A 27357-nucleotide genomic window follows, 5' to 3' on the forward strand; every position below is an offset into this window, starting at 1 on the left:
AGGATCAGGTGCTCTCTACTCCTTCCAGTGACTGAGCTCAACACTAGGAAGGAAGCTTGTCACAGCTGTGTACACCCAAATAAACATTTATACACATCAGAAGATGATGGTTCTGCTAATTTTTGAATTTTATGCCTATGGTATACACATATCATTAGTGGACTTAATTATCCTTAAAATAGCACATCAATTCCAATATCTTGAATATCATTTGATTTATCAGCTCATTACATGCTAAGAATATTCCAGAAGTACAAAAGTAAAGACATACTCTTTGCTTGAAGTAGGTTTCTGTAGATCCACATTGTTTTTTTTTTTAAATTTAATTATTTATTTATTTTTAAATTTTCTACAGTCTGCATTTTGATTCATTGTACACAAATGGGATACATCATTTGTTTCTATGGTTGTACATGATGTAGATTCTTACCATTCATGTAATCATACATGTACATAGGGTAATGATGTCACATTGTTTTTAAAAAATATCTTGACCCATCACCCTGGGAAAGGATTTCAAAATGGGAAAAATTTTAATGTCTCTGGATATTGAATATCTAATAAGTTTCTATTTTAGCATTCAGGTCGGCTGAACGTTCACTAAGATGTCCTTCCAGCAGAACCAGCAGCAGTGCCAGCCTCCTCCTAAGTGTCCCGCTAAGTGTCCTCCCAAGTGCCCAGCCCCGTGCCCAGCTCCAGTCTCTTCCTGCTGCAGCTCTAGCTCTGGGGGCTGCTGTGGCTCCAGCTCTGGGGGCTGCTGCAGTTCTGGGGGTGGAGGCTGCTGCCTGAGCCACCACAGGCCCCGCAGATCTCTTCGACGCCGACACCAGAGCTCTGGCTGCAGCAGTGGAGGCAGCAGTGGCTGCTGTGGCGGCAGCGGTGGCAGCTGTACCTGTGGCAGTAACTGTACTTGTGGCAGTGACTGCAGCTGTCGTAGAGGCAGTGGTCAGCAATCTGGGGGCTCTGGCTGCTGCTCTGGAGGTTGCTGAGGATCTGGACCAGGAGAAGCTCTGAAGGGCAGAATTGAAGAATTGAAGGACAAAAGACATATTGCAGCCTGGTGTTTAACCCCATTGTGTCATCTCCTCTTTCTTACCCCAATCAATTGAACAAATACACCAGGTTAGCTTCCCTGAAGCCATTCCAATGGTATGTGCTGGATCTGGTTTCTTGAGGACTCATATCAATATTTGTTTTCAGCAGGCTGCTGGAAAGCATTCTAAGAGTGTGATTCACAACTATAAATTTACTTTCAAGTCATCATTTGATTTGTTTTCACTCCTTTGTGACTATCTTAACCTTTCTCCTTGGTAGGAGAACAAGTTTTCAGTTTACACTACCTGGAGAAGAATATACCCAGTGGATGTTAATGAACTAAATTTAAATATACATAAGGATTGCATTAGAATTCCAAGACTATTCTAACTTTCAGGAAAATATTACCAGGTAGAACTCTGAAATACATAGGACTGAACATTCTATTTAAGTAAAAATTTACTTCATAAGTGTACTTTATAGGCAATATTTCCATTTCCCCATGGCTTTCAGAATATTAGGATATGAGATTGATTTCAAGTTCAGCTGTGAACTGAGGGGAAATCTTAATGACCTCAAGTAACTGTTTTAATTACTGAGTAATTGTGAGAATGTAGTCTACCAGGCGATTTCAACTGTCTTCTTGGATACTCATTATTTCCTTTTTTCTTATGTAATATTTTCCCATCCACAAAAGCAAGGTTGGTCAGTTTGGGGGCAAAGAATGCTATGGCATGTCAAGCATGCTGTGACAATGTTCTGTCTGTCATACCCAGGATTTTCCTCAGCATTGGGGTTTTGCTAAGCACAAAGCATTAATGGCAACTCATGATCTGGCTGAAAAGAATTATACCATGAAGTTAGAAGTTCTCACAGGGCAAATTTCTTGAAAGTTTGTTCCTAAGTTAGGATCTTTGTAATAAAAATCTCCTAAAAAATAAAAATTGAAAGAAATGAGTACATTAGCGTCATTCTACTTAGTTACTATTAATCAGATCTATCCAAATAGGAGTTTCTCCTAAAGAGATATTATTCAGATTTATAGGTTGCCAGTCAAGTGTCTAAGGTCATGTGGTGGGGGATGGGAGACAGGAGGGATTAGGAGGCATATGGCATATGCCTCAGTGGCAGAGCACTCACCTAGTATGTGAGGCACTAGGTTTGATTCTCAGCACCACATATATATAAATAAAAATAGCAGGTCTGTCAACAACTAAAAACATGTTTTTTTTTAAAGGCATATGACATTTCCTCATGGAAGGAAGATACATACATATTTTAAGTCACCCAACAAAAACATCATAAAATATGCACTGTCCTGGTCCTATATTTTGGTAATAGTTGACCATGCAGATTTTCACTGCTTCTTGTCCTGATATTGAAGATGTACAACTGGGTTGTAAGTCAATTTTAGTTAAAGGTCTCCGAATAGATGTGGAGGTTCACACAATAAGAGATCCCCTTCTAAGATGAGAAACATGAATACTTGTTGTATTTTAATTTTGTTGCACAAGGATCAGTTAATAATACCTGATAGGATTCCTTTCAACGAGGTCGAAGGAAGTCCTTCATTTGATTTCATTTCCAGTAAACATGATTTCCAGGTTGAAAGCCATAATTATTGATATCTTCGTCTCCAGGAGATCATTATTAAAAGAGTTCTTAATTAATTGTGATTTTTAAAAGAATTTTAATAAGACCTGGACAATAGTGGAGAACATCTCCCTTAAAGAGGGATGATTCATAGCTTCCTTCATCTGGACACACAGAGCTTCCTGTTGATATTTCAAAGGGAAAAGGATGTGTTTTCCAAATGGGGTGGAAGAAAGTTTGTGCAAAACCACTGGAAGGTTAAAAAACTGTCAGTTTTGTCAGGTGGGTCTTTATTTCTACTTGTACATTACACTAATTCACAGGAGTGAGGATGATAGGCGCAGTAACAGTATTGGACACTGGTGATATATTACAAAAAGACCAAATCATTTGACCAGTGAAATGTGTTTCCCAGTTGTTGTAGAATTTAGAAGGAACTCCCCAGAAGGGAGTAATTTTTTCTAATATGGTTTTCCCTACCAGTTCCCTACCATTGAATGCTTTAACAATGAAGAAACACAAAATCCCTTCTTAAAATGTATTTGCATTTCTGAGATGATGGCAACTAGACTATGACTAATTGTCATATCTCAAAAGGTCTCCAAGGGCAAAAAAATTGAAATATCCCTGCCATCCATAAGGGACTTTGCAGATTTACATTTGGGTCAGATGTGCACTGGGATTACACATTTGGAGAAACTGTAGGAGATGGTTTTCAATAGTATCTTTCCCAGGCTATTATTTTATGGGGACCAGTGGGACAACTGATAGTGTAAGAAAAATAACAGAAGTTCCTTGGGGAAAATTGGTCTGTCCTTTGATCCATACCATACATCAGTTTTGGGAGAGAATATTCCTCATCTACTTTTCTATGTATATCATTCTATCTGAGGGGTCTCTCTTTAACCTCTTTGGAATGAGATCTGTACATGTAAGGTCAGTTCAAGAAACTTTTCCTTGAATCTGAGGTGGATTTTATAGCTCAATTTTTAGATACAGCATTCATGAAGTGATTGGCTTTGCTTTCAGTGGTATCTATTTTTGAATGTCCAGGGATTTTTAAACCCAATGGTTTAGTTTCTTGAATTGCCTTTAAGATATCTGAAATGTTTGGCCATTTTTAATATTAATTTGTTGTCTTGAAGAGGTCAGAAAACTGTGTGGCTTCCAGGGCATCTGAAAATCTCTGACTACTCCAAGTGCATATCTATGTTACATGTAGATATTAGTCATTTTATCTTTTGCCAGTTGCCATGCCCTGTCTAAGGCAATCAGTTTAGTTTGTTAGCCTGATTTTGTGTCTAGAAGTGGTTATTTTATATGATTTCCACAAAAGAGACACTTGCATTTCCTGCACTGTATTTCTCTGAGTCACTTCTTAAATCAGATCTGTCCATGAATCTCATGATGTCTGCATTGTCCAGTGGCGTTTCCTATAGTTCTGGTTGGGGAGTGAGAAACTGAGTAAAGTAACAGTCAGGAGGAGTCTTGTTGGAAGGTAGTGGTAGAAGAGTAGCTGGGCTAATATTACAATGAGAAATATGACATGAGGTGAGATTAAGAGGAGAACTTTATAGGACACATGTCACTAATAGAGTAGTATTGTGTATCATCAAAGTTCAAAACTGTTTCAACAGAATGAAGAGTATAAAGAGTTAGAGGGAGAGCCCACGTGGGTGATACAGCTCTATTCAGGGCGCACTGTTTGGCTACTCCACCTAATTATCGGCTGTAATATCTTATAGGCCTGTTTTGTTTACTACACTTTTTGAGTAAGAACTTCCTAAAGCATTTCCTTTATTTTCATGCACAGTATGATGTTATATTTGGGGTACTATTATGCTAGAGCATTAACAACATGTCCCTTTATGATATTTATAGTCAACTGTGCTTTTGAAGACCAGGCAGTAAGACTCTAGTCTGAATGATTCGCTGAAGAGGATGTTTAAAGATTGAGTCATTAGAGAAAAGTTTGGTATCCCATTAAGGCAGTATATGACTAATCCTAGAAATCCAAGAAGTTGACTTTTTTTGTAGAGGGTTCAGGGAAGACCAAAGCACCTTTGAAATTTACTCTGGGTTTATTAGTACTTTTTATTCTGAAACTAGGTATCCTAAGTACTATTTGAGTTTGGCAAAATTCAAGTTTATCTTTGGAAGCCTTGTGTCCCTTTGAAGCAAAGTGCTATCAGTTTTGGCAGGCTTGAGAGAAAGAGCCCTTCAGAACTTCATGGCTCTGAAATGTATTGTGAGGTGTGGGAAATTGTCCTTATTTAGCAGAATCAGACTAGGTTGAGCCAATGGGATGCAGAGGCCTGGCTTCTCAGAACTGCCAGGAAGCATGTGGTATTGCATGGGAGTGGTTCCCTGTCTCCTTCTGGAATTTTCCCCCAAGAAATGGCTTCCCTAACTCCACCCTATTCTGTCCATCACAGAAGAAGCTCCTCCCAATCCTTGCCCCTTTTACCTGTATTATAAATACAGGAGAATTGGGCTACTCCATGTTGTTAAAGGCCAGAGCTGGAATGACCAGACCTGTCATACTCCCTCTCATATGAAAAGAGTATAGGCTGTCTTGTGGTTTATTGAGTAGACAAGTTTTTTTGGGTATAGATAGAAAAACTGCCAACATCCTTCTCTGGCAGTGAACCCTTTTCTCCTCCACACGGGACATGGCAGAGAGGACCCCCACAATGAGGTGTTGGGTGGGAGAGGAGAGCTGAGGTAGGTCTTAGTGGAGGAGTAGATGATGTAAAAATGTGACCTCCACCTGTGGGGCCAACAGAAATCACAATGATAGTATAAAAAGTTCATCTGTTCATATCTGTCTGTTGGACATATGAAGTTGAATCTAATCCTACATATTATGTTAATTGATGAAGATTTTGTTGAATTGGTTGATAATGATGGTTGATAATGGTGGAGTTGCATGCATTTCACTTACTGAATAACCATGATAATGCTTGAGGTTTGTACAAGTTGAATTCATTTGAATATCATTTCCCATTTGGTTTGTCCTAATTTCAGTAATAAATAAATAATCAAATTCATCTCTACTAAGATAATGCCATATATTGTACAGTCTAAAGAAAAACCAGTCATTAATTTAAAAATTATCTTCATATGTTTCCATCCAAAGAAAATAAACATAATTAAGATAGCATAAATTTTCCAATAATCACATAGTTAAGTTATATTGTAATTTTAAGCAAAACATTATTTCGATTAGAGTATATGTCTGTACTTGTTCTTTGGGACAAACTACATTGTAAGAGAATATTAGTTGCTCCTTCTTTCCTCTGCCTATTACTCCACTTTGAGCAATTGAAATACCATGAATTCTTTTGAGAGTTTTGAAGAATTCTGAATGGTGGAGGGCTGGCAAAAGGATGGGACAGACATGAATGTTTTTAGGAACACATCGTGATCTGTAGAATAGGTCCCTCAAACTCTGTTCCAATGTAGCCCCAGAGGTAGGCTGAAAGTGACATTGCCCTTATATCACCAAGTACCCACACTCCTACCCTTCAACACCTTGGAAGATACTGTGATACAAATAGATAATGACAATGGGTGAAAGTGCACATTTGTGAAGTGCAAAGCTAGGTGGTGTGGCTGAGGAGAGGAGAGAGTTAAGGAAACCTGGCTGTCCTTACGCAAACAGCACAAGCATCAAACACAGCATTATGAAATTTCAAACAGGAAATCCAGCCCTTTTTTAGAGAAGTGGCACTGACCTAGTCTAGGGTGCAGATCCATCTGCAGAAGTAGACACTTGCTTTTTCATCATCTGGTTTTTAGAAATAATCACAGACCGTTTTAAATCAAATTTTCATGATCTTGGGTCTTTACCAGGCAAGAATCAGGGCATGACCCACTTCATATCTTATAATTGTTCTTAAGAAAAAAAAATGGAGTTTTTGGTGGCTTTCCCAAACTCAGTCCTTGACTTCCTATGTTGATGTTTTCATGCCAGTTGCTTCCCATGAGTTTGCTCTAGAGAAGGTAAGTCATAATCCCCACCTTGCAGCCCATCCTTTCTGGGAGTAGAATCAGCACTGACAGGCAGAACAGACGTCCTGTGATGACAGGAGACTGACTCATCAACCAGTTCCTTCTCCCAGAGCGTAGAGCAACTCCACATGGAGAATACCTGAGGATTCATCCTCAGTGGTCCTAACACCCTGGGTCTTGCAGAACCCCAGTGAAGATTGAATCTGGTTAGCTGATTGAATCATTGGACAACTTCACGTGGTTATGTCAACTTGTACCACAGGAATAGTCAATGTGAGTTTAGTTCCAGGAAGTGCCTTTCAGCCATGATGCATCAGTGACAAACTCATGGACTCTCAAAGGACTTCACGCAGACACATGTGAAACTGGACAAATCACTGGTCTTTCCAGTTCAAATCTTCCCCAGCACTAAGAACCTGCATATCTTATGAAATGCTGTTAAATCATTTGTAGGGGACATGGGATGAGAGAGCCTGGAATGTTGCTTTAGTTTCCAACTTAAGGTTGTTTTTCCTTGGACTCTTGTCTTTAGCCTTGATACCACCTCTGAAATATAAAGCACTGATCCATTATTTCTGAAAAATTCTGATTAAATCAAATTCTATCAGGGGTTTGAAGGCACATGTACTATTTTAAAGTATTTTGTCTAGATCTCCAAAGCTGAAAGCAACAGGAGCTAGAATGCTTCTTCTTCTAAAGATAACAGACACTGATACAGCCCCACCAGGTTCACTGTTCAGTGGAAAGAACAGCCCTACAATCTCCACTGACCCTATCCTGTCATTCCAGCCTATATAAATGGGAGTGTAGAACTAGGATGGACTGTTTATGTTATAGCTCTCATAATCTAATCATTTCACCTCCAAACATTCCTTCATTAACACAGGGGCTTTGGGTGATACCTCATATCCAAACCATTGCATTATCTTAACTGATCACTAGGCAGTTATGATTCCTGAAGTTTCAATAAATTTGCTATTTTCCACTCACATTGTGTCTTGGTCTTTATCATTCCTTCTTCATTTAGGCTCAATGACCAATGACCAACCCTGTCCCACCTTTTAAAACAAAAATATCAACATGTTACATAGGATTTAAACAATACACAGAGTCTTGAAATGAAGACCAGGAAAATGTCAACTCATATGTGAAAAGACAATCAAAGAAAACAATCCCTAAATGACAAAGACGTTAGAATTATCTGACAAAGACTTTAGAGCAACTATTATAAAAATACTCAATAAGCAGTCATGAGCACTAACAAAACAGCATTAAAATAAAAGTCTAGGTGAAAAAGAAGAAAGGTAAAATGAAGAATCAGTGAAAAATTTAGAACTGGAAAATATAATCATTGAAATTTATAAAAAAATCACTGGATAATTCTCACTCAGTAGTATAATGGAGGTGACAATGAAACAGGAAGTAAATGGATCAGGAGAAATGCTTGATTTCAAACAACAGAAAGAAAAAAAATTAATAGTATCAGTGACCTGTGGGACAATAACCAAAGGTCTACTACTATGTCATTGGAAATTCAGAGAGAGAATAAAATTAATGTTGAACTGAAAAAACATGTTTGAAGAAGTTATGGTTGAAGCTTTTCATGTTTAATAAAAGATGTAGAATACAGATCCAAGAATCATAATAAATTCAATGCAGAATAAGCGAGAAGAAACAGTTACATTTGATAAAAAGTAGAGACAAGTAATTTCACATGCAGCCAGAAAGAAATAATGCATGACCAAAAGGGAATCAAAATTTCCCTTTCAGTATGCCCTTAATATTTCAAGAGTCCTAACAGAGTTCTTATATTGATCATGCCTTGACTCCATTTAGACTGAAACTACACATACAAAAGTTTATTTGTTCACAATTAGTTTTCATTTGTACATTACTGTATGAATATTTCCCCACATTTTACAAAATCCCACTTATATTTCATTTCTTATGAGTTTATACCTCGTGTTTTTATTAAGGATTTTAAATTATTTTGCCATTTAGACAGCATATATACTATACCTGTTCTTATTTTTAAATCTAGATAGCATGTTTTTTTCTTTTTTCAAGTCTTTACTGTATCTAGAATCTGAAGTATCCAGTAATGTTCCCCCAGTCTTTCCTTAGTTCATTGTGGTGGGTAGACTGAATATTTGCCCTGCCTTCTTCACTTTTTTTTCACTAAAAGAGAAGAATAATCGATAAGAATGTACAAAAATATTCAAATCAGAAATGCTTTAGAATATGTACAATGAAGTCAATATTTCTCAGTGAGTAGGAAAGGTAAAAGGCCTCCTTATTGGAAAAAAGAGAAAAGAAAGAAAGAAAGAAAGAAAAAAGAAAAAGAAAAAGAAAAAGAAGAAAAAGAAAGAAAGAAAGAAAGAAAGATTGGGAAAAAAATCAAGAAAATGTTTAAGTCAACACCAATTTCTGTCTTTTGACAAGGATATTGCAACTATCACTTAAAGATTGGTGGCACATTTTTAGTAGGTCCTTAAGGCAATATATTTAATGTAATTCTGCCTTCTTCACTTGCTTCTCTATTCATGCCTTCGCATTTATCACTCTGCAGTTCCTCCCACTAAGGGGTGGTGGTGGGAATAGAGTTCTGAATCCCTTAACTTTGGCCTTGCAACTAGTTTTGATCAACACAGTAAGGCAGCAATGATGGTGTGCCAGGTCAATGCCTAGGTTTTAAGGAGCTTTGTGTATTTTCACTTGCCCACTATACCTTTCCCATCCCTGTGGAAAGAACATACCCAGAATAGTCTACTGGTGACTGGTGAACCTTCCAGCTAAGCCTAGCCCAGGTCAATTCTCCTTGACTACCCTAAGGACCTGCAGTCTCATGAGCTAAATAAACTATTGCTTTATGCTTTCTGTTTATTATGTGTTGCTGTTATGTACTATGAAGCCACATTCAGCTGAGTATTCCTGAACTCTAATCTTTGTCTCATAATCCGCCCAAAGCTTTGCAACATTCTAAAGATTTTTCAAGTGAGTTTGAGCTTATTGTACTACACAGTTCCAGCCTTGGCAAATACCCTTAGGGAAAACCCAACAGCTTGCTGGAGGACCACCAAGCTTCTACCAAAAGTTCAGTTGATTTCTCTGTCTCCTTGTTGTGTTCTTTAACATATTTAAAATATGAGTTCTCAGTGTCCTGCTGTTGGAGTCTTTAGCCCCCTTGCTCTTCTTTACCAGCAACAAGGGAAGGGAGCACTCCCCAACAAGGCCAGACCGGGAAAGGTAGGGCCGACTGACCGCTTGCACCCAGCCCTCCAGGCGGAGGACAATCAGACACGTCAGGGAGACCAGACAGAGCAGGAACTCATTTATTGAGGAAGTCACACAGCTTTTATGTAGGGTGAAGGCTAGATAGGAACCAATCAGCTTAAAGGTCAGCAAGGCACGGGGGTGGGGGGGTGGGGGGGTGGGAAAGTGGAGGTTTTCACGCAGTGGGAGTCCCATAGGACTATATGGCAAGCACAAGCTGATCACATTCGTGGAACTGTTGTTTACCAATCCCTGACGGTGGCCTGATTTATCGTCATTAACTTTTGAAACTGCCTTTGAGGCCTTCATCTTGCTCACTTGCCAGGGAGTAAGGAGTCAGCCTGAGTTAGTTAACGTGTCATTAGTCCCAACATCCTGCCTGCCCAGAATTGATAAATGTTCCCAGGTAAAGTGGGGGCAGAAGTCAGCTCCTCTTCTTGGAATCTTAGCCCCTTTGGTTCATAGTAGCTTGGCATTCTATGCTGCCTTCCAAAATAAAATCTGTGATTTTATCAGTTTCCTAGTTATGTTAGTTGGAAAAATTAGTACTCATTCTACCCAAGAAAGAAATTTGGCAAGGGATATTTTGTTATTAGAAAATCTATGTATGTAATTCAGCGTATTTTTAGATGATAGAAACAAACAAACAAAAAAAAACTACTATTTTAATGGATGTAGAGAGAGCATTTGCCAAACTGATAGCATTCACAATCAAAATTTCTTATAACCTGTCATTGAGAAGACTACTCTTATCTTACTGAGTAGTGATTAGTCAAATCCTGCAGGGTGGGTTTTTTTTTTTTTTTTTTTTCTTGATTTTAGCTGATAAAAGAATTTTATCCAATCATCTTATGATCAAAATGTGTTTTAAAATTCATGGGGATGATGATTCTTTCCCAATTGGAGCAATAGATAAGTACTTAATTATAAAACTGCTTTCATTACTTTACCTTTATATGATTTTTTATGTCAATTGAACCTAATGCTGATACTCATTGAGACAAAGAAATTAATTCAAAGTCACAGATAGAACTACTTGCAAAAGCAGAGTTGGAACCTAATCTTTTTGAGTCCTGGTCTAGTGCTGGACCTTAACCAACTTTGAGGTTCCCACAAAACGGAGAAGGGTCCCCTTCTTATTGAGTGTTACAGTTACTCCATTATTGTAAGAACTAGTAACTCCTAAGTATTATAGAAGATCTGTCAAATAAAAATTTTCCTGTTCTGAGATCCAAGATGGTGGACTAGAGGGAAGCTGCGTTCCTTGTCACTCCGTAACTCCGGTTTCAAGCAGAGGATATCTGTTTCTCTGTGACGCAGTTTTTGCTGCTTATCGATCCCCTGCTGTTTACCCCATTTGTCTACTGTGATCATATCAATGCCTTTTTTGAGTGCAGATTGCTCACTGTCAGGCACCCATCATCCGCCATTTGCCTGCCTCTTGCCTGTCCATCACCTGCCTTTCACCTATCCATCAGATACTGCATGAGGTTCACCTCCCCATTGTCCAACAGCTGCCAGCAGACTGACCACAGACCGCCAGTGGAGCACCAGCTGCCTGCTGTTGCCTGGAAGTTCTCTGCCAAAATACCTGCAGGTTTTGAAACAACAGCCAGGCCCCGTAGGACCCCTGGCCCGACTGGCTGAGCCCAGTCTCCAGGATCCCTCAGCCCGATTGATCACTCCCTGCCTCCAGGGCCCTCACATCGACTGACTGCTCCCTGCCACCAGGACCCCAGACCAGCTGACTGCGTCCTATCACTGGGACCTCAGACCAACTGATTGCATGCCACCTCCAGGATCCCACAACCACACCAAACACCCCGACTTCCAGGACCCCTGCCTGACCAACCACACCCCGCCTCCAGGACCTCCAACTGACCACGTCCACACCCCAAGCTGCAGCTTCCCATTTGCCAACGCATTTGGAAGCCAGAGTGGCCTTCTTGGATAATCCTGGAAGCCATAGCTCCCATCTTTAGGTGGGGAAAATCCCTTCCTGAGATGCCTAAGGAGACTTGAAACTCATTATCAGGTAGCTCTCATGCATCAGGCTTCTGAAGACTGGGAGGTTTGAATACTATATGACTGTTATAGTGTAGATTTTCTTTCTTCTCCTTATTGAACAATTTTAAGTTTTTATTTCTTTACTTTTTTTGGCTCTCTTTTCCTTTCATTTACCTGTTCCCTTAGAGTCTCTTTCTCTCTTTTTGCATGCTAACATCCAATTTCTTTTGATTACACTCTCACGCTTTCTATTATCTAGAAATTCTGTACATTTTTTTCTTATCCCATTAACAGCTACATTCTACATCCCTTTGCATCCTCTTTGTCCTCCATTAGAAACTGAAGACCTTATTGCAAATCTGTTCGTTATACTGAAGATAATAGTTGAACTCATTCTGTTTATTATGACAATTTTGTTATTGTCCTCATAGGGGCTATTTGGTCTAGGATTGCATAGTATCTTAATTGGGCACTGCTAATATTGATCTCCCCTTAAAGAAAAGGTTTCAGAAACCAATAGGGCCACTATAAGCATATAGGGGGAAATCTGCAATACCCCAGATCTGTACTGCTAGAGGGGAAGGTATATGAACAACATGAAAAAAACAAGGGAAGAAAATTATCCAAACAAACCTAGATTCTATATTAATAGTATACAATGATAGTATGTTAGAAGAAATGTCAGAAAAGGACTTCAGATTATACATGATTAAGATGATTCGCGAAGCAAAGGATGAGTTAGGAGAGAAAAATGCAGGCAATGAATGATAATACCAATAAGCAGTTGAAAGAGCAACTACAGGAAAGAAAACATCATTTCAAGAAAGAGGTAAAGATTCTCAAAAAAAAAAAAACCAAACAGAAATCATTGAAATGAAGGAAACAATAAACTAAATAAAAAACTCAATGAAAAGCATCACCAAAAGACTAGACCACTTGGAAGACAGAACCTCAGACAATGAAGACAAAATATTTAATCTTGAAAATAAAGGTGCCCAAACAGAGAAGATGGTAAGAAATCATGAACAGAATCTCCAAGTACTATGGGACATCATGAAAAGACCAAATTTAAGAATTATTGGGATTGAGGAAGGCACAGAGATACAAACCAAAGGAATGAACAACCTATTCAATGAAATAATATCAGAAAATTTCCCAAACCTGAAGAATGAAATGGAAAATCAAATACAAGAGGCTTACAGAACACCACATGCACAAAATTACAACAGATCCACATCAAGGAACATTATAATGAAAATGCCTAACATTCAAAATAAAGATAGGATTTTGAACGCCGTAAGATAAAAGCATCAGATTACATATAGGGGGAAACCAATACAGATAGCAGCAGACTTCTCAACCCAGACTCTAAAAGCAACAAGGGCCTGGAACAACATATTTCAAACTCTGAAAGAACATGGTTGCCAACCAAGAATCCTATACCCAAAAAACTAACCTTAAGATTTGAAGATGAAATAAAATCCTTCATAAAACAAAAGTTAAAAGAATTTACAAATAGAAAGCCTGTGCTACAGAATGTTCTCAACAAAATATTCCTTGAGGAAGAAGGGAGGAACTACGTTAGAGAAAAACCACGCAAAGGAGAAACCAAGTCAAGTTAAAAACCAAAAATAAGTCCAAATGACTGGGAATACAAATCATATCTCAATAATAACCCTGAAGGTTAATGGCCTAAACTCATCAATCAAAAGACATAGACCAGCAGAATGGATTAAAAAGAAAGACCCAACAATATGCTGCCTGCAAGAGACTCATCTCATCGAGAAGGACATCCACAGACTAAAGGTGAAAGAATGGGAAAAAAACCTACCATGCACATGGACTCAGTAAAAAAGCAGGGGTTTCCATCCTTATATTAGATAAAGTGGACTTCAAGCCAAAGTTAGTCAGAAGGGATAAAGAAGGACATTTCATACTGCTTAAGGGAACCATAATCAGGAAGACATAATGACAATAAATATTATGCCCCAAACAATGGTGCATCCCTGTACATCAAACAAATCCTTCTCAATTTCAGGCATCAAATAGACCACCACAATAATTCTGGGTGACTTTAACACACCATTGTCACCACTAGATAGATCTTCCAAACAAAAACCAACCAAAGAAACCATAGAACTCAATAACACAATCAATAACCTAGACTTAATAGACATATATAGAATATTCCATCCATCAATGAGCAGATTCACTTTCTTCTCAACAGCACATGGAACCTTCTTGAAAATAGACCATATGATATGCCACAAAGCAGCCCTTAGGAAATGCAAGAAAATAGAGATATTGCCTTGTGTTATATCAGATCATAATGGACTGAGAGTAGAAATCAATGACAAAATAAAAACGGAAATTCCAACACCTGGAGATTTAATTATATGCTATTGAATGAGACATGGATAACAGAAAACATCAGGGAGGTGATAAAAAAATTCTTAGAGGTCAATAAGAACGACCATACAACATATTAAAATCTCTGGGACACTATGAAAGCGGTACTAAGAGGAAAATTCATTGCATGGAGTGCATTCCAGAAAAGAATGAAAAGTCAACAACTAAATGACCTAACATTACAGCTCAAAGCCCTAGAAAAAGAAGAACAGACTAACAGCAAAAGCAGTAGAAGACAGGAAATAATTAAAATCAGAGCTGAAATCAATGAAATGGAAACAAAAGAAACAATTCCAAAAACTGACAAAACAAAAAGTTGGTTCTTTTTTTTTTAAATTATTTAAACAAATGGGATACATGTTGTTTCTCTATTTGTACATTCTTTGAAAAAGTAAACCAAACAGACAAACCCTTAGCCACACTAACAAGAGAAGGAGAGAGAAACAAATTACTAAACTTCGTGATGAAAAAGAAAATATCACAACAGACACCACTGAGATACATAACATAATGAGAAGCTACTTTGAAAATCTGTATTCCAACAATTAGAAACTACCCAAGACATTGACAAATTTCTAGAGAACATATGCTCCTCCCCAACTGAACCAGGAGGACCTACACAATTTAAACAGATCAATATCAAGCAATGAAATAGAAGAAGCAATTAACAACCTACCATCCGAGAAAAGCCCAAGACCAGACAGATTCTCAGCTGAGTTCCACAAGACCTTCAAAGAAGAACTCATTCCAATACTTCTCAAAGTATTCCAGGAAATAGAAAAGGAGGGGACCCTACCAAACTCATTCTATGAAACTAATATCACCCTCATACCCAAACCAGGAAAAAGACACATCAGAAAGAAAATTTTAGGACCAATATCCTTGATGAATATAGATGCCAAAGATCCTTAACAAAATATTGGCAAACCATATCCAACAACATATTAAGAAACATCGTGCACCACAATCAAGTGGGGTTCATCCCTGGAATGCAAGGATGGTTTAACATCCATAAATCAATAAACGTAATCCATCATGTCAATAGACTTAAGGATAAGAATCATATGGTTATTTCAATTGATGCAGAAAAAGTGCTTGTCAAAATACTACACCCCTTCATGCTCAAAACACTACAAAAATAGGGATAGTAGAAACATACCTGAACATTGTAAAGGCTATTTATGCTAAGCCCATGGCCAACATCATTCTTAATGGAGAAAAACTGAAACCATTCCTTTTAAAAAATGGGAACAAGACAGGGATGTTCTCTTTCACCACTTCTATTCAACATTGTCTTAGAAACTCTAGCCAGAGCAATTAGGCAGACCAAACAAATTAAAGGAATATGAATAGAAAAAGAGGAACTTAACGCTGTCACTATTGTGGGTGACATGATTCTATATTTAGAGGATTCAAGAACCTCCTCCAGAAAACTTCTAGACCTCATCAGTGAATTCAGCAAAATAGCAGGCTATAAAATCAACACACATAAATAAATCTAAAGCATTTTTATACACAAGTGACGAAACATCTGAAAGGGAGATGAGGAAAACAACTCCATTTGCAATAGCCTCAAGAAAAATAAAATACTTGGGAATCAATCTAACCAAACAGGTAAAAGATCTCTACAATGAAAACTACAAAACATTGAAGAAAGAAATTGAGGAAGACCTGAGAAGATGGAAAGATCTCCCATGTTCTTGGATAGGCAGAATTAATATTGTCAGAATGGCCATACTACCAAAAGTGCTATACAGATTCATGCAATTCCAATTAAAATCCCAATGATGTACCTTACAGAATAGAGCAAGCAGTCATGAAATTCATCTGGAAGAATAAGAAACCCAGAATAGCTAAAGCAATCCTAAGCAGGAAGAATGAAACAGTGGGTTAATCGCAATACCAGAACTTCAACTATACTACAAAGCAATAGTAACAAAAATGGCATGGTATTGGCACCAAAATAGACAGGTAGATCAATGGTACAGAATAGAGGACATGGACACAATCCCAAATAAATACAATTTTCTCATACTACTCAAAGGTGACAAAAATATGCAATGGAGAAAAGATAGCCTCTTCAACAAATGGTGCTGGGAAAACTGGAAATCCATATGCAACAGAATGAAACTAAACCCCAATCTCTCACCCTTCACAAAATTCAACTCACAATGGATCAAGGACCTTGAAATCAGACCAGAGACCCTGCATCTTATAGAAGAAAAAGTAGGTCCAAATCGTCCAACTTGTTGGCTTAGGATCAGACTTCCTTACAGGACTCCCATAGCACAGAAATAAAAGAAGAATCAATAACTGGGATAGATTCAAACTAGAAAGCTTTCTCTCAGCAAGGAAAACTATCAGCAATGTGAAAAGAGAACCTACAGAGTGGGAGGAAATCTTTGCCAATCATACTTCAGATAGAGCACTAATTTTCAGAATATATAAAGACTGAAAAAACTCTACACAAAGAAATCAAAATAACCCAATATACAAATGGGCTAAGGATATGAACAGACACTTCACAGAAGAAGATCTACAAGCAATCAACAAACATATGGAAAATGTTCACCATCTTTAGTAATAAGAGAAATGCAAATCAAAACTACACTAAGATTCCATCTCACCCCAATTAGAATGGAGATTATCAAGAATACAAGCAACAATAGGTGTTGGAGAGAATGTGGGGAAAAAGGTACACTCATACATTGCTGGCCGGTATGCAAATTAGTTCAGCCACTCTGGAAAGCAGTGTGGAGATTCCTCAGAAAGTTTTGGAATTGGACCCACCATTTGACCCAGCTGTCCCACTCCTTGGCCTATACCCAAATGACTTAAAATCAGCATACTGCAGAGATACAGCCACATCGAAGTTCATAGCTGCTCAATTCACAATAGTCAGATTGTGGAACCAACCTAGATGTACTTCAACAGATAATAGATAAAAAATTGTGGTATATATATACAATGGAATATTACTCAGCTGTAAAGAATATAAAATTATGGCATTTGCAGGAATGGATGAATTGGTAGGAATATCATGCTAAGTGAGATAAGCCAATCTCAAAAAACCAAAGGGCAAATGATTCTCGTGATAAGTGGATGATGACACATAATGGGGTCAAGAATGGAGGAAGGAGGGACTGTATAAAGGGAAAAGTGGGGTGGGAGGGGTGAGAGGGAAGGAAAAAATAACAGAATGAATCAAACACCATTACCCTATATAACTGTACTAATATTCAAATGTCATGCTGTTACTCCATGTACAACAGAAAACAACATGTATCCCATTTGTTTACAATAAAAATAAATTAAAAAAATTTTTTCCTAACTTCAACTTCATCTCTTGACCAAAACTTATTTTCCCAGTATCATTCACCACTCCCATTTTCAGGAACATAAACCTTCCACTGGAGTCACACAGATTACTTTTCGTTTTCTGATTCAGGTTGCATTTTTAAAAGAGTGGGTGCATGCTAGCATCCCCTGCCTTGTAAACACTGTCCTCTGCCCTCCCAGTTTCCCCACAGTTCTCTGTTGACTGATAACTCCAGTCTCTCTCAGCTCCAAACCTGCCCCTCCCATTCTTTGTGATGCTGGCCTGGGCTTTGCAAGCCTCCCTTCTCTTTGCCTAATTGTCCATCATACTTCTCAATTAGAGGGTGCGAGGGGGAAAAAGCAGCCTGGGGAGGAAGGAAGGTACTGGGAACATCCCTCTATTGATCATCTGTCCTGCCCCCAAATCTGGCAGCCACAGTTGGTTCCGGTTCCCATTTTCTGTTGCGCCCAGGATTATTGTCTTTTTCCTTCTCACAGGAGCACCTGTGCTACAAGCCAGTGTCCTCCTCAGAGGCCCAGGTTCCAGGTCTGCAGAGGGCCCTTGTCCAAATTTTCCAAAAAGCTCCAAGTCTTCCCTTTGTTCCCCAGGCTCTACGGCTTAGGTGTGGTAATAGCAGCTTTGTGTTACGGTAGAATTCCCCATTTTTTCTTTTCAATTTTCCCCAATACCTGTTGAACTCATTTCTTATTACTTCTGTCAATATAAGTAATGTTTTCCTGAATGGACACAGACTGATAAAATCTCTAACAGGTTAATGTGGTGGAAACAGGTAGGTAAAAAGAAGATCTGAAATAGTGATATACTTATTCCATATTGTGAACTTATTTTTACTGTCACAAAATATAACATGAAGTCAATATATTTCAAAAATTCATATCTGATAGTTTAAGAAATAACACTTCTAAATTTCCCTTTTCATTTCATTATAACTTAGCCCTTGCTAGCATAGAGGTGTTGAACTATTAAATACTTGTGTATAAATATTAAGTATTTATGTATGTATAGGGGCAAAGTTACAGTTCCTTAAAATTGGGAAGATTTTTGTACATGGAAAAGAATGTAAGTATCCAATTTTATAGAAATCCATTGAGAGAAAACCAGAGTTTTCCATGTTATGGATTTTTGTTTTGAGAAAGAATTCTCTTTGAAGACTTATACTTTATTTATCATTGGGGGTGGGCAGGGAAGCCTGGCCCAGCTCAGAGCTGGCATCTGGCAGATAGCTTAAAGGTTTGAAGGGGCATTTCTGTAAGGGTCAAGGAAAGCTGGATCACAGAATGAATTGGGAAGAAGGGACTAATTAATGTCCAAGAAGTAACAGGGTCATAATGTCTTGGAAACCAGATTCTTAGTCCAAGGGCCCAGAATCTTTATGCTGCTTCATGGTGCCTCACCCTAGGGGGAAACAAAGTAATTTGCGAGGTTTAGATCTCTGGGTTCAAAGTCACGTAGTATCTTCCTGGTAAGGATGGATTGAAGTGGCTGGGAGGAAAATGTCAGGAATGACTCCTTGGGTTACCCGGTTGTGGGAGGAGCCACTTCCTGCTGTGCCCAGGGCTGAGGCTCACAGAGAGCTCAGTCAGTCAGTGCTGCCAATAAAAACACTGTCAGAGTCCAGCTCTCACGCATCCTGATGCCTCAGGGGCTACCTGGTCCTCATCTGGGTCTGACAGAGTGAGTGGGTTCTTTAGGAAACTCAACCAAGTACAGCTGAAAGTTGAGTGGCCATTGGAGGTCACAGGGCAGAAGGAAAGAGGAGGAGAGATTTCGCTATGGGCTTAATAACTTCCAGGCTTGGGAATTAGACTAAATTCCCAAGACTAAATTCTTGCCAGTGTCTTCAGTGGCCTTGGCAATAGAGATAGCAGGACTTGTCCCCAGAGCACTTTTTATTTCATATACACATTTGTAGATGCTTAGGGAGGCAGGCCGATACACACAGAGAAAATGGTGATGCCCAAAGTCACTATGAAATGCCATCTGGTATCTTTTCTTCTACCGAATAATTTCTTCCCTCCCTCTCTTCCTCTCTCTCTTCCTTCCTGGTGCCTCTGTCTTCCTTTTCTCATCCATTTATTTACTCATTTATTATTTATAAATAATATTATAAAACTTGTTTTATGAAGCTTCTACCAATTACCGGTGTGCTATTCTAGGCATTAGAATATGGGAAATGTGCAAAAGAGGGGCTTATATAATCTAGTTCTTAGAGCTTCCATTTTATTGAGGAAATCTACATTTATTGGACATTTCTATCTGACAAGACCTGTGCCAATCCTTATGTTTTTATTAGTACCTTATAGTACACATAATAAGGGCATTCATTTTGATGTATTTGTGCATGCACGAAATATAATTGCTCCAGTTCAGTTCATGGCACTTCCTCTTTTCCTCCCCTCCCTTCTACTCTACTGATCTTCCTTCTATTTATTTATTGTTTTTCAATTTGAAGCCTTATAGATATACATAAAGGTGGCATTCACTCGATATTCATTGATGTAGATAGCATAATTTGGTCAATTTCATTCCACAGTTTCTTCTGTTTCCTTTCCTTCCTCCTTCCCCTTCACTCCCCTTCCTCTGTCCATCAATTTTCTATTTTCATGGTGTGCTCCCCCATTTTCCCCCTTGTTTTGGTCAAGTTTTTTGGCCTATGAGAGAAAACAGTTGACCCTTGACTTTTCTGTGTCTGGCTTATTTTCTCTTATCATGATATTCTCCACTTCCATCACTTTACCAGCAAATGCCATAATTTTCATTCTTCTTTATGGCTGAGTAAAACCCCATTGTTTATATGTACCACATTTTCTTTTCCATTCATCTGTTGATGGACCTCTGAGTTGGTTCTGTAAGTTATATCTGTGCCATATCTTAGAGGACATAAAAAATGAGCAGATAAAGTTTTTAATGACTGAGAGAGAGAGAGAGAGAGAGAGAGAAGAGAAAGAGAAGAGAGAGAGAGCGAGAGAGAGGGGAGAGAGAGAGAGAGAGAGAGAGAATGTGTGGTAGGTGTGTGGTTTTGATTGGCTGACGATACTAGGAAACTCCAAAGGAGGAAACAATGTTCTCAGATTCCACAAGTTTATACAACCTCTGTATTGGGTTTTAGGTTGACTGAACTCCTATCAAGATGTCCTCTTAAAGGCCCACTACCAAATGTCCCCCAAAGTGTCCACCTAAGGACCCTCCTAAGATACCCTGCTCTAATCTCTTCCTGCTGTGACCCCCAGCTCCAGGGCTCCTGTGGTCTCAGTTGGCCATGTTGCCAGAGCTCCAGCTATGCCACTGCTTTGGGGCTGCTGCCTGCCTGGGATCTGAGCATCAGTTGAATAACCAAAGGGCAAGACCTGTACCAGTCTTGTGTTTCTCATTCATCTGTGCCTTCATCCCTTTATGAGCTCTTGACTATAGAACATGCTACAACAGATCTCTGTTTCAGGAATGGCAATTGGCACAGCAACCTTGGGGCTGGGTTTCAAAACTTGCCTTCCTGATGTCTAGATGTGACTGCACTGAAAAATCTGCTTTGCCTCAATAAATCTGTTCAAAATCTCCTTGATCCATGTTTAGTTTTCGTTTGTTTTAGGTTTATCTTTCCACTACACTTACCAAGTCCTATTTCTCTCTGAATGAATCCCTAGATTTCTAACTTGGGCTGAATGGGAGAGAAATCAATCTGTCAAACATAAAGGAATTAATTTTTTAAACTACTTGTATGCTTTGATTTAAGACACCTAAAACTTGAATGTGTTTTTGAAACAAATAAATTAGGTATGTAATGGTATATCAAGGAGAATCCTACTGCAAAAATGCATTGAAAATGCCCCTTTAAGTAATCAACGTTAGCTCACTATGACAGAAATGTCCTTTTATATAAAAAGGCTATAAAGTCAAACAATGTTTAATAAATTCCCTTTGAGTCAAATTTTAGATTAATCTATAAATTTGTGCTCAGTTTTTGCTGCTAAGTTAGTTCTTACTTAAAAACTTGTGCAAAGGGATGCTCTAACTTCCTGGAGTTCAGAGGACAGAGACAGAGCCACCTACTCTGATTCTTAGCTCCTTATGCACAGGCCAAACTAATTTTGTTAACCCCTCTTGATCTCCACACATTAAAATAGAAGCCCATTTTCAGGTCTGCAGTACTCGGGAGAGGATGCTATTCACTGTCCTTCACTGTCCCAATCTATAATCTTGAGACCCAGTTCCACTAGCTCCTAGAAGCAGATGAATGGGATGTAATGAACTACTAATCAAGCTGATCCACCAGATGTTACCAAGATAAGACCTTAAGAAATGTGACTGGGTCTCAAGGGAATTCCTCGTACCATTTGAAGACCTCCAGTGGAATGGCCCTACCCACCTGAATGCCTATAGCTAATAATGACATATATTCTATTTGTCAAATCTCTTTCTCTCCTTTGGAAGATTGACAAGGTAGGCAGAGATTACATTTCATCTATATAATCTTGTATCTCTGGAGTGGGCTACATAGTCCTTAAATACTTGTGAAGTGTGTGAGGGAATGAATTAATGAATTCTGATGCTTTTTTGAATCAAAATAGATAATTTATTAAAATAGCAAGTTCAGTTATGCATGAATCTTACCTTCATTTATTTTTATATTAATTTTTTATTTGTTCTAATTAGTTGCACATGACAGTAGAATGCATTTATACATTTTATTAGATCATACCTAAATGGAGTGTAATTCTCATTTTTCTGATTATACATATTTTAGGATCACATTGGTCATGCAGTCATATATGAATGTTAGGTAATAATGTCTGTTTCACTCTACTATTCTTCCTAAACCCATACCCCTTTCCCTCCCTTCACTCCCCTCTACTTAATATAAGTAATTCTGTTCTTCCCTAGTCCCCCTACCCTTTATGGTGAATTCTGATTCTTGATCTTACTAACAGGGGCATTTCAAGGAAATTCTTAAATTCTCCCTGTTGTAAATGCTTTGCTCTTTTTAAATCACCTTAGTGTATCCCTCTCCAATTATTCTCATATAATCTGCTTAATATTTATCTAATTTGCTAACTATAGAATCATTAGAAGTAGTTACTTGTTTAAAGAACATTTCAAAGCATGGTTATGCAAAACTTGGTAACATTTCATTAAAGCTGACCTATCTGTTGAAAACATAACTTCAGTGACCAAAAAGATAAGAATACTGGATATAAATGGACACAGGCAGAAAGGCAGTCTGTAGACACAGATAGAATTTCCATATTTCAGTCTTGAGGAGAATTCCTTCCTCTTTGGAAACCTGTCTTTGCTCTCAAGGGCGTCAACTGGCTGGACGAGGTCCATCACATTATGGAAAGTAATCTATGTTACTCAATAGACTATAGTTTATAGATGTCATTGTTAACCGAATGAAAAAAATCTATACAGCAAGATCCAAACAGTTATTTGACAAAATAAAACAAACAAACAAACAAACTAGGTAGCACAGCACAAATTAACTCATAAAATTAATCATCAACAGGGACTGAAAAGATAAGTGAAGGATGTTAGAAATATGAACCAAGAGAACTGAGAGGAGCTAGCAGTGATCAGGACACACTGAGAATATGAAATGATAGTAGTTTTGTTTTTACTTAGGATAAAGCAAATACTTTGACTAACAGTTGGGGAAAATGGAAACTTCAACCTGGCGATCCCCAAATCCCAACAGGGCTGTAATCCTGGGAGGACAGGAGAAGCATAATACTGGGGAGACCCTTGATCTTTGCAGTTTAGTTCCTGAAAGGTGTGGTCATTAGCAGTCACAGCTCAGTGGTTCCAATAGTTGGAGAGCTGAGAACCAGTGGTGGCTCAGGTAGACTCTGCCCCCAGTGCTGGGATCTTCTTTCTATCATAACATGGCAGTGGCATCTTGTGGTGGGAGAGTGGTAGTACGCCAACTCAGGTGTGCCAGCTCAGGCATCTCTTCCTCTTCTTATAAAGCCATTAATCCCATCATAGGGTCCCCACCCTCATGACCTTAACTAACCCTAATTACCTGCCAAAGCCCCCACCTCCAATACCATCAGTGTATGAATTTGGGGATTAGGTTTGCAATGCGTGAAATTTTTGGGGGACTCATGGAAACCATAGCAAGGGCTAATGAGACAAAGTTCTTCTCACTCAGAGGGTTCACACCAAATGGTGTGAGGACTGTAGAGACAGAGGCAAGAATACCTACAGGGAGGTGTTTCTTCAGTAACTTGTGACCCAATTCCAGTGTTTTCTGAGATGTAAAGGGACACAAGCTGCAGGTTAAAGTTCTGTTTATCCCATTACTTCTTCCACCTCTTATTTAATCTCTCAATCCAGACTCTCGTGTATGAGAGCTCATGTTCACTTACACTTCATGTAATGGTAATACAGCACATATACACACACATACACACAGACACACACACACAGACACACACACACACACTTCCCCACTTTCCCATTGTTACAAACGTCTTTCTCAAAGAAAATAAACTGAGGATGACATCACCATAATGATAGTGGAATGACTGATGTGTCTCAATTTCATTGTGACACAGTGACTCAGGAGCTAAAGGTTCAAGCGTGTTTATTTCTGGTCCCCAAGTGTTTCTGCAATCATTTTCAGAGAGGCCACAAAATCCTGCAGTCCTGGAGCTCACAGGTCACTTATATTTATCTCTGTATCCCTATATTAGGAAAGCATGCTCTGAGAATGTGGTAGGTTTTCTGAGAATGCTTTTGGAATTAAATGCACTGGTCACATGTTTGATTTACTTTCTCCCCCAGAAAGCAGGAACGAGGTCTGAAAATAGGATTGGACATTGTTATGGTTTGGATGTGAGGTGTCCCTCAAAAGCTCATATATGAGGTAATGCAAGAAAATTCAGAGAAGAAATGATTGGGTTGTGAAAGCCTTAACCCAATAAGTGAAGTGAATTCATCCCTGGAGGAGGGGCATTGGGGAATGCTTTTGGGAGATTTTATATATATATATATATATATATATATATATATATATATATAGAGAGAGAGAGAGAGAGAGAGGAGAGAGAGAGAGGAAAGATATGTGTGTATATATATAGTTGGATAATGAATGAAACAAAATTAAGTGCTCCAAAAATACTTGAGCCAGTAGAGTGTACTTTGACATATTATACATACATGCAGAGAAACCATTCCAATTTTTATTCCATTCATGTGGTTGTACATGATGTGGAGTTACACTGGTTGTGTATTCATATACGAGCATAGGAAAGTTATGTCCAATTCATTCTACTGTCTTTTCTGTTCTCATCCCCATCCCTTCCCTTTATTCTTCTTTGTCTAATCCAATGAACTTCTATACTTCCCCTCCCTCCCCTCCCTTCTTATAGGTTATCATCCACATATTAGAGAGAACATTTGGCCTTTAGTTTTTTGGGACTGGCTTATTTCACTTAGTATGACAGTCTCAGTTCCATCCATTAGTGATGAATGCCTTAATTTTATTCTTCGTTATGACTCAATAATTAATGTTCCATTGAGTATATATACCACATTTTCTTCATCCATTCATCTGTTGAAGGGCACCTAGATTGGTTCCATAGCTTGGCTATTGTGACTTAAGCTGCTACAAACATTGATGTGGTTCTGTCACTGTGGTATGCTGATTTTAAGTCCTTTGGGAAAAATTTGAAACCTCTACCAAAAAATTGTGTAGTGGGAAAACATACATTTTTAATGTACGTTTGCATTTTAGTCATTTTACTGAGAAAAGATATTTAAGAAAAATATTTGGGCAATTAACACCTTTAAATCAAAATTTAATATGTTAATTTGGGGGGGAATTGGGTAAACAATAATTTATTTTTTAATTCTTAGAAATGAACACTCGTAGGCACAGCATACTAGTTTTCTATAAGACTATACATTTGAATTCCTATATACCTTTAAAAGTCCATCTTCAATTTGCCATCCTCTAGAGAACCTTCCCAGGTCAAGTCTTCTGGTTTCGAATACTTCCCGTTCATCTAGTCTGGAGGTTTTCAGGGCTGGCTGCACCTGGGAGAGCATTTTAAGAAATACTGTTGCTTTGGTCCTACTTCCAGATATATTAGTAGTAGAAATTATTTTTTCTTTTGTTTCCAATTTTATTCCATTCTGAGGCCCAGCAGAGAATAAAATTTAAGGTTACCAAGTTACCAATATCAAACTCTTCCTCGGAATGCAGTCAAATGCCAAATGGATGGAGAAGAAATTCCCCAAATACTAGTAGCTAATCGGTGATGTCCATTAGTTGTCAGGATTCCAGTGAGGCTGAGTTTAGGGATCTCCCTGGAGGCTGACAGGAGAGGAGAGAAAGCAGAGTTGTTCATCATGGCTTCAGGATACAGCAGGTGGGAAAGGACAGTGGGAATTCCACTGAAGTCATGACCGAGCATCACAGAATCTCAGAGATCTCAGGCCAGGGCTGCAGAATAACCACCTTTGTCTGGAATGAGGGCATAAGGAGCCCTTAGGGGAACGTGCTCTGGGTTCCCCATAAAAGCCTTCATAAGAGGTGAATGTGGTCTTAAGGGCCATTTATCCACAGCCCAGCTCCATACGACCCTGGACTATGAAGGAGCCCAGATTAGCATTGCAATGGGAAGAGGAATAGGATTCCTTGGTATGGGAATCTGTGTTTGGGAGAAACCCAGGTGAGTGGGAGGGTGAAAGGGTCATTAAGGATTACTATGAGTTGGGTTATTATAAATATGACCCAATTGAAGAGGGGTCAACAGTAGTCAGAATATGTTGCAAAAAGGAGATTTGTAGTTTAGGCCAGAATCACCAGACAGCACTTTCAAATCCACATTGAGTAGAAAATTCACAAAGGGTCAGTGTAAGAGGGTAGATAGAGGAAAAGAAACTTTGGGTCAGGTTGGATTCCTGACCTTGTGGTTATGCCAACATTGACCCTATGAGATCAACAGCAGTCCCCCAGAGATGTGCCCGCTGCTGCTGGCCAGACTCAGTGGCTCATGTGCATGAGTCCTGTGGTACCTATGGAAACTCAGTGCTAGGAAAGGACTGCCAGCAAAACCAGCAGCAGTGTCAGCCTCCTCCCAAGTGCCCTCTAAAGTGTCCCCCTCAGTGTCCAGCCCCATGCCCACCTCCAGTCTCTTCCTGCTGCAGTCCCAGCTCTGGGGACTGCTGTAGCTCTAGGGGTGGTGCTGCTGTCTGAGCCACCACAGGCCTTGCCTCTTCCACAGGCGCCGGCACCAGAGTCCTGAGTGCTGTGATTGTGAGCCTTCTGGAGGCTCTGGCTGCTGCCCCAGCTCTGGCTCTGGAGGCTGTTGCTGACCCAGACCTTGAACATCATGGAGAAACCCCTAAGCAGCATCTCAAGGCCAGGACCTGACCCAGCATGACACTTCTCTTCATGGGGCAGACACGGTCTGTGAAGGGTTCTGTCTGTTCTGGTGACCCAGGTGCTTGTCCTGGATCTTAATCTCCTTCATCTCTTGCAACAATAAAGTTCTGTTGCCTGTTCATGTTGAGACCTGATTCTTATCAATTCTTTTCTTCTTTTCAAATCCCTTAAGCCCAGAGCCCCAGAAGCACACTTTCAAGGATGCCTCCATAAGTGTGGAATTATAAGTGTAAGAAAAAAAAAAAAACTAGATGTGGTTTTCAGAGGGGCAATCTTTCTTTTCTTTTTATTGCTTAAT

The 27357-nt window shown here is 38.9% G+C and overlaps 1 pseudogene across 1 annotated transcript; it reads left to right on the forward strand.

The window, feature by feature from the left end:
- The first annotated feature begins 605 nt into the window (after positions 1 to 605).
- LOC306670962 (late cornified envelope protein 2B-like) lies at positions 606 to 27148 on the forward strand (annotated as a pseudogene). The gene is made up of 2 exons: positions 606 to 673; positions 26745 to 27148. The product of its transcript is annotated as a late cornified envelope protein 2B-like (transcript).
- Positions 27149 to 27357: the final 209 nt, after the last annotated feature.

This window comes from Sciurus vulgaris (genome assembly GCF_902686455.1).
Source record: "Sciurus vulgaris genome assembly, chromosome: 1".
Lineage (NCBI taxonomy): Eukaryota > Metazoa > Chordata > Mammalia > Rodentia > Sciuridae > Sciurus > Sciurus vulgaris.